Raw genomic sequence first — 8,845 nt, 5'->3', positions numbered from 1 at the left:
CTCTCCCTTGGAGCTTCTGCCCGTTTGGTCTGTCCCTCAGTCACTTTGCTCAAGTTCTACTTTCTCGGCCTTCCTCCTATTTTCCTTTCTTTTACTTTTCCTTTTTTCGCGAGTCCCCTTTTCTCCTCCACCTCTTTCTTCCCATTTCTGTTCTCTTACTCCATGTCTGTCTTTATCTGGATTTAAACATCCCTCCTTTATCTCCTTGCTTTCTCTCAGACACACGTTCTGTGTCTCTTTGTGTCCCTGTCTCTATTTCTTGGTGGCTTCTTGTCTGTGTGTGTCTGGTTACGGTTCTCCTGGGTTGGCTCAGAGGGATGGTGCTGGATTTAGCACAGTCTCCTGCCTGTTTGGAGAGGGCTGGGAAGAGGAAACCTGGGATGTGGGCAGTTTGTTTAAACCTTCCTTTCCCTCCACACCCCCCCCCCACCCCAGGAGCTGGCAAGGGGAAAACTGGGGGAGCCCAGAGAGCCGGCAGAGGAGACTTGGGGAGGCCTGGCCTGCTAGACCAGGGTTTAGTAGGAACAGGGGCGCTTGGAGGCCCCCAGGGGTTCAGCATTATTTTCTGCCCAGTTTAGCTCAGTCCCTGAAAGGAATTCCTGGCCCAGGACTGGATGATGGCCTTGGGACCCAGATGAGAAATGAATGGGTTGGGTCTCCTGGCCCCCTCCACGGTAGTCCTTGGGATGGGCTTAGAGGAAGGAGGAGGGGGCTGATTCAAGACAAAGGGCTTCCAAGTCGCTGGGGGCAGAGGCTGTCCTTGCAAAGATGGGGAGGTACATGGGGGGAAGCTCAGCTGAGAATCTTGGAAACCCAGCTTTTGTACTTGGCTCTGCCCCTAGCTGACAACCCTGGGCAGGTCCTTTCTGGTCCTTGGGCATGAGTTTACCCACACGCAAAATGAGGTATTTGTTTAGATCAGTGGTGCTCAGCCTTTTATTATGCCCACAGATCCCAAGATCCAATATATTCCAAATGTATTGCTTATATTAATTAATCTGCTTTCTCATTTTGTGTTTATGAAAGACAAGCATTCAGAGTTTCTGATTAGCATGATTCATTGCCATGCAGAAGCTGTTCTAATTCCAGCCAAAGACACCCCAGGGAGACCCCCAAAGCCCTGGTGCTTTAGTCATCTGTGCAGCAAAATCTCGCGGAAGAATATCTGCTTTGGAGTCAGACAACTTGGGTTTGACACTGAATCTGCTAGTGTCCAGCTGTGTGACATTGGGGAGGTCACACCCTCCCTCTGCTTCCTTATCTATAAAAAAGAGATATTCATAATATCTATCCCACAGGATCGTGCAGAGCATTACATCAGATAACAGAAAAATTAAGAAATAGGTGCTTAATAAATAGCAACTGTGAGGATGTTGATTCTCTCCACCAATGCTGTCCAATAAAACTATGGCACAGCCGGGGTGCCTGGGTGGCTCATTTGGTTAAGCGTCCGACTTCAGCTCAGGTCATGATCTCATGGTTTGTGGGTTCAAGCCCCATGTCGGGCTCTGTGCTGACAGCTCAGAGCCTGGAGACTGCTTCAGATTCTGTGTCTCCCTCTCTCTCTGCCCTCCCCGCTCACTCTCCGTCTCTCTCTGTCTCAAAAATAAATAGACATTTTAAAAAAGATTGAAAAAATTTCAAACAAACAACAAACAAAAACCAAAACTATGACACAGCCACAAATGTGAGCCATGTATATAATTAAACATTTTCTTGAGGTGCCTGAGTGGCTCAGTCAGTTGGGTGTCCAATTTCAGCTTAGGTCATGATCTCCCCGTTCCCGAGTTTGAGACTCCTGTTGGGCTCTGTACTGACAGCTCAGGGCCTGGAGCCTGTTTCAGACTCTCTGTCTCCCTCTCTCTCTCTGCTCCCCCCCAACTTACACTCTGCCTTGCTCTCTAAAAAATAAACATTAAAAAAATTTCTTTTAGTTTCTAGCAGCCACATTTTAAAGAAGTAAGAACAGGTGAAATTAATTTCAATAATGTATTTTCCCTAACCCCGAATACCCAAACTATTATCATTTGAACATATAATGAATACAAAAGACTATTCATTTTGCATTCTTTTTCACACTGGTGAAAACCCACACCTATCAAAATTCATCTACATGTGATTTCATGCACATCAAAATCTGGTGTGCATTTTATCATTCAGCACATCTCAGCTCAGAGTGGCCACATTTCAAGTGCTCAATAGCCACATATGGCTCGTGGTTGCTGAGTGGACAGTACTGATCTAATTAGTTAGAAAGTCAAGATAGGCCTCAGAGAGGAAAGAATACTAGAGCTGAGTATCGAAGGTCCGGAGGGGTTTTGATACATGAGGAGCAGATAGAAGGGAAGACAGGAGGGAGCAAGCAGAGGATGGTGTGAGCAGAGCGCTGACCAGCTTGCTTGGACAGAAGCTAGAAGGTGGGTGGATGCTGCCAAGATTGGATAAGTAGAAAGAGGCGGGGCGTGTGCAGAGCCGTGAGTCCCAGGCTTAGAGCATCAAGACTGTGGGCGTTAATACTTTAGAATGACTGTCTCTTTGAGATCTACCTTCTTTTCAGGGAAGAAGGCAGTAGTTGCAGAACTAGTTGATTATATGAAGGCCTTGATTAGCACCAGCTACCATTTATTGAAGATTCAGTATGACCAGGCACCATGCTAACTGTGTTATGTTAATTATCTTCTTTAAGTCTCTCAACAAACCCTCAAACATTGCTGATGGGAATAGAAACTTTTGACAGTTTCTTAAAAAGTTAAACATAGGGGCGCCTGGGTGGCTCAGTCAGTTAAGCATCAGACTTCAGCTCAGGTCATGATCTCACCGTCTGTGAGTTTGAGTCCCAAATTGGTCTCTGTGCTGGCAGCTCAGAGCCTGGAGCCTGCTTCGGATTCTGCGTCTCCTTCTCTCTCTGCTCCTCCCCTACTCGTGCCCTGTCTCTCTCTCTCTCTCAAAAATAAATAAACTTTAAAAAAAAATTAAAAGTTAAATATAAATTGACCATATGACCTGGCAATTCTTGTTTTTTAAGTTTATTTATTTATTTTGAGAGAGTCGGAGATAGCTGGGGGGGAGGGGCAGAGAGAAAGGGGGAGAGAGATTCCTTTTTTTGGGGGAGGGGAGAGATTCCTAAGCAGGCTTCATGCTGCCAGCACAGAGCCTGACATGGGGCTTGAACTCACAAAACCATGAGATCATGACCTGAGCTGAAACCAAAAGTCAGATGCTTAAATCACTGAGCCAGCCAGGTGCCCCAACCCAGCAATTCTTGTGGGCAAGAAATGAAACATATGTCTACATAAAGACTTGTATAGGGATATTCATAGCCACGTTGTTCACTGGAGCCAAGAAGTGGAAACAACCCAAATGTCCATCAACTGATGAATGGATAAACAGATATACTTCCATCCAATGGAATATTATTCAGCAATAAATAAAGGAATGTAGTACTGACGTATGCAACACATAGGTAGAATTCAAAAATATTATGCTAAGTGAAAGGAGCAAGACACAAGGGAGCACATGGTGTATGATTTTATTTATCTGCAATTTCCAGAAAAGATAAGTTTATAGAAAGTAGACTAGTGGTTGCACAAGGCCAGAAGGAAGACGAGGAGTGACTTTTTAAAAAAATGTTTATTTTTGAGAGAGGGAGAGAGACAGGGTATGACAGAGGAGGGGCAGAGAGAGAGAGGGAGACACAGAACTGGAAGCAGGTTCTGGGCTCTGTGGGGCTCGAACTCATGAACCTGTGAGATCATGACCTGAGCTGAATTTTATAGTATGTACATTATTACCTCAATAAAGCTCCTTTAAAAAAATAAAAGTATCCCAACAATGTTTATGATAGCTACTACTGTTACCTCATTTTACAGTGGGGAAATCTCAGAAAGGTGAGGCAGAGGCTTCAGCTAGGAAGTGAAGGAACCAGGTTTGAAATGTGCAAGGTTTAGCTGCTGACCTCCAGCTCTCACACTTGATAAAGGCTGCTTGGGCTGTGTCCTCCATCTTTCTGGGGACATTTAACTCACCAGAGTGGTGCCAGACATGTTTTCAAGCTGCAACAACCGCTTCTTAGACATCAAGGATCAGGGAGAGGCTGCAGACTTGGGCCACTGAGGGAGCCTCTTCCGTGAGAAAGCTCTAGCAGCCGCCAGACCAGGGTCATGTGCGGTAGCCCCAGGCTCTGACACCCCCTCCCCAGCCCTGTCTCCCTCCCAGGGGAGAAAGGAACTTGGCTCCAAAGTTGAGGTCAGAATGTGAGCCAGAGACCTGACCTGACCCCCACCTTAGAATCTACTGGATCTGGGTCCATGGTGAGGGAGGGGCTGTCCCAAAACCAAACTAACAAACCCTGTTATTTTATAATCACACCATAGAACAGACTTGAATGGAAAGTCATGGGATCTGGAATCCTGAAAACCTGGTTCTAGCCTCCCTCTTCTCAATCTCTACATTCAGTGTCCTGAGCAATTTGCTTACCTCCTCCAAACCTCAGTTCTCTTCTGTAGGCAATAGAGACAATGATACTCCCTTGCATGGTTGTAAGGATGTGGGGAGCCAGGGGTTAAATTCACTTTATTTTAGACTGCCTATATTGTTATTCCCTAAGCTATTATGGTTTTAATAATTCCCCACTCAAAAGAAACAAGGTTAAAAGAGAATAGTAAAAGTAGTTAATAATTTGAGTCAGCATTTATGGATGGTGATTTTGTTCTATTTCAGGTGCTTGACATGCATTAACTCACTAATCCTCATCAAAACCCTTGAAGTTGGTATTATTATCACCCCCACTTTACAGATGCAGAAACTGAGGCTCAGATAAGTTAGGCATGTTACTCAAGGTCACCCAGTATGGAAAGGGCAAGCCAACTGACTTCAAAGCCTTAGCTTCTTGCCATTTATTTATTTTTTAAGTGAGCTCTGGGTCCATCATGGGGTGGTGAACTCACAACTCCGCAATCAAGAGTTGCATGCTTTACTGACTAAGCCACCCCAAAAGCAAGTTCCCTGCTTTTTGCCATTTAGAATGGAATAGAATAGACTTCAAGAAGACCCCAGTCCAGGGGCACCTGGCTGGCTCAGTTGGTAGAGCATGCAACTCTTGACCTCGGTGTTATGTGTTCGAGCCCCACGTTGGGTGTAGAAATTACTTAAAAAAGAAAATTTCCAGAAAGACAGACAGACTGACTCCAGTCTGGTGTATTGAAGTCCTGGTATGTGAGCATCAGGAAAAGCACCAGTCAGTTAAGATGACAAGTCTAAAGTAATTGGGCAAATTTATTAACATTTCACCATTTCTAAATCTTTCTGCGGTGAGGTCACATATACCATCTTCATGGAAGTACAGTAGAGTTACCGTGACAACTGCATTTACGTCTTTACCTTTTATATAAACTATCGTATGTTAAAACATTTAAAACTTATAAAAGGATTTCAATTAAACGTTTTAAATAGGTAACACACCTGCCTCAAACTCAAAAAGCATGAAAAGGCATAAGGCGCAAAGCCTCTTTCTCACCCCCATTCCCGCCATCATCCCCCAGCCTGCCAGTCTCCTCACAGCTGGCCAGTATTGCTAGTTTGTTCAAGAGGAAGGGAAGAAGTGACACCTTTTGAAATTAGAAAGCGTGTGCTTAATTTGTTCTAAAGTCATGAGGCATAAAGCCTACCTTACTCTGGTTGATTTCTTCAGGTCAGTCTCTGCCCGATTTCCTGTACCCTGTGATGCACCGCTGCCTCCTGCAGGTGATGGTGGGTCCCTTAGGGAGATGGTGGGTCCCTTCTCCCTCCAGACTTTCCCCTGAGGAATCCCCACCAGTACCCGCGACGCCTCTGACCACGTTCCCTCCCACTTCCAGCTGTCGCTTGTTGCTCCTGCCCCAGAGCCTGCGGAGCCTGTAAACGCCAGAGAACATCTCTTCTCACCACGGCTGACAGGGTGAAGGAGGATCCAGAGGTCACACCTGGGTGGCCTCAGGCCAAAGCTAGCTCACAAAAGAAAAATACAATTTTGGGGCCTTGCCAAGTGATTTCAAAATTGGAAAATTTCACCTGAGACTCTAATTTTCCAGCTTTGTTTGAAATATTGGGAGGCGCAGCCACGCTGAAGCTGTGCTCGTGTGTGATGGGATCAGCCGGGGCTGCGCAGCGGCTGCCCGCGGCAGGCGTATCTGCTGCGTGGACCATCGGTCATGGCACCTCCCGCTGCCTGCTGGCTAACGTGGCTGGCGGATTAGTGGCCTCGCCAAAGAGGTCTGTGTCCTGGGATCGGGGCGCAGGTTATGTTACGTGACACATGGGAGTGGAGGTTGCAGAAGGTTGCTAATCTGCTGATTTTTTAAAAATGTTTATTTTTGAGAGAAAGAGAGAGAGAGACAGAGCATGAGTGGGGGAGGGGCAGAGAGAGAGAGGGAGAGCAGAATCCAAAGCAGGCTCCAGGCTCTGAGCGGTCAGCACAGAGCCCGATGCTGGGCTTGAACCCGCAAACCGCGAGATCATGATCTGAGCGGAAGTTGGACACTTAACCAACTGAGCCACTCAGATGCCCCCTCTAATCAGCTGATCTTAAAAGAGGAAGGGTATCCTGACTTATTTTGTTGGGCCAATGCAATCACAAGGGTCCTTAAAAGTGGGAGAGAGAGGCAGAAAAGGAGAGTCCGAGAAAGAGATGACATTGGGAATAAGGTCAGAGAAGAATCATGTTGCTGGCTCTGAAAATGGAGGAAGGGACCAGGGACCAAGGAATGTCAGAAGCTTCTAGGAAGTGGAAAAGGCAAGAAAATATATTCCTGTCTACAGCCTCCAGAAGGAAATGCTCACCCACCAACACTGTGAGTTTGGCCCACTGAGATCTGCAGAGGGGAGAGTGGGCCACCTGCTTGGAGAGAACTGTTGTACGGACATAAGGCACTTAGCTTAAAATGCTCGGTAAATGGTTGGTGTAAGGTGGACCCCAGGCAGGGGAGACATGGGTGCCTGGTGGCCATCCCAGAGCCCAGCGCTCGCTGAGAGACTTGGGCTGAGCGGCTAGGCCGGGAGTCCTTGGGGCCTGCACATGGTCGCCGCGCAGAGAGCTGGCGGGTGTCAGCACCCAGTGGAGGAATCTGATCCTTGGTTGAGGACACGGTAAGAGGGGCAAAGTGGAAAACAGGGACGGGGCCCCAGGCTGGGGCAGAGGGCCGTCAGAGCCGAAGGTGGAAAAAGCAGGAGCAGGTCCTCACGTGGGGTGTAAGCGGGGGAGGGTGCGCGGTTGGTCCAGGAGGCAGGCCTGACTCAGGGGGTGCTGGGGGGTGTGGGGCATGGCTGGTGGTTCAGGGGTGCTGGGGGAGCCGCGGCCCAACTTGCTCATCAACCAGGTTATCATGAGCAGTCACTGATGGCTTGCAGTGGTCACCGCGGCAGACTTGCCTCAGACGTTCATGTTTAACAGTGCGTATCAGTGTAACATGAAAAGATGAAGTTGCATTTGAGGTAGCAGTTTTGAGAAGGAAAACCTCACGGCCGCAAGGATGTAAGCTGTCACCTGGACAGCCACACCGGGCCTCATCTGTTCACAAAACCCCGCCCCCCCCGAAGGTCCCCCATCTTCCAGCCCCCATGTCCTGAAATGCTCCCTAGGCTTTCATTATAATTCTTCCACTTATTCTTTGTGTGTGCTGGGCCAGTTTATATATTTTCATTATTATTTTTTCAGCAAAAATTCATATAATACCCAATATGTGCTAGGCACTGTTCTAAGTGATTTACTAGTATTAACCTGGTTAATACCATAATAATCCTTGACCTTAGTGCTGCTGTCTCCGTGTTATAAATGTGGGAAATGAGGCATAGGGAGCTGAAGGGATTTGTCCAAGATCACATGAATGGCTGTGCTTTCTGACCCTCAGATTTCTGAGCTGTTAAGTCAAGAGGTACATGCGAGTGTCCCCCCTGGGGCACTTCCCATCCCTGGCAGGACATTTGCCATGAGGGCTGTCCTGTGCATCGTGGGATTTTAGCAGCATCCCTGGCCTCTCCCTGAGGATGAAGTAGCAAACCCCCTTCCTAAGTTGTGACAAACAAAAGTGTCTTCAGACCTTGCCGAGGGTGCCCTGGGGGTGAAATCAACCCAAGTTGAGACCCATTGCCCTACTAGGTAGGATCTGGGGAGGATCAAGCAGGGGTGATCACGTAGAGTACCTTCACATACTCACTTCCCTGCTCCTTCTAAATCTATACTCTTTGTTGTTTTTTTTAAACCTGTATGCTTTGAATTGCGACTCTTCAGAACTCTTTCTCTTTCTGTTCCTTTACTGACCTTGAAGCTGTGCCCACCTCATGTAGACTGTGTGCACGGCAGCTTGTTTGCAAAGCCAAAGCCGGTTGCAGGAGTCAGACCTACATTCTAGTCCCATCTTTTCCCCTGATAGGCTGTGTGGCCTTGGCTGAACCCCTTTCCCTCCCCGAGCCTCAGTTTCCCTATGTGTACACTGAAGAGATTGACCTAAAAACTTTCCAAAGGATCTTCTTGCTGCAGAAAGCAGTTGACTGGGTGATTCATACCAAATACCAACAAATTCCCCTTCACAAAGTCCAAATTCTTCCAGAGCCTTAGTCATTCCACGGTTTGAACTTTCTCGCAAAAACCATTTGAAAAATTCTTCCAGCTTAAAAAAAAAAAAGCTATTAAAAGAAAGTAAAAGTTTCAAAACCAAATCCTAAGCAAACAGCCCCGAAAACAATACACACACGCACACACACGCTCACAAGCACCCAAGGTAACACTGAGAACAGGATATGAAACCTTGCAGGCCGGCACTAAGAAATGATTCACAGGCTTTTCGAGATGCTTCTATTTCAAGGCATGATC

Source organism: Suricata suricatta, chromosome 8 (genome assembly GCF_006229205.1).
Source record: "Suricata suricatta isolate VVHF042 chromosome 8, meerkat_22Aug2017_6uvM2_HiC, whole genome shotgun sequence".
In the NCBI taxonomy this organism is placed as follows: domain Eukaryota; kingdom Metazoa; phylum Chordata; class Mammalia; order Carnivora; family Herpestidae; genus Suricata; species Suricata suricatta.
Note: the sequence above shows the minus strand (reverse complement) of the source record.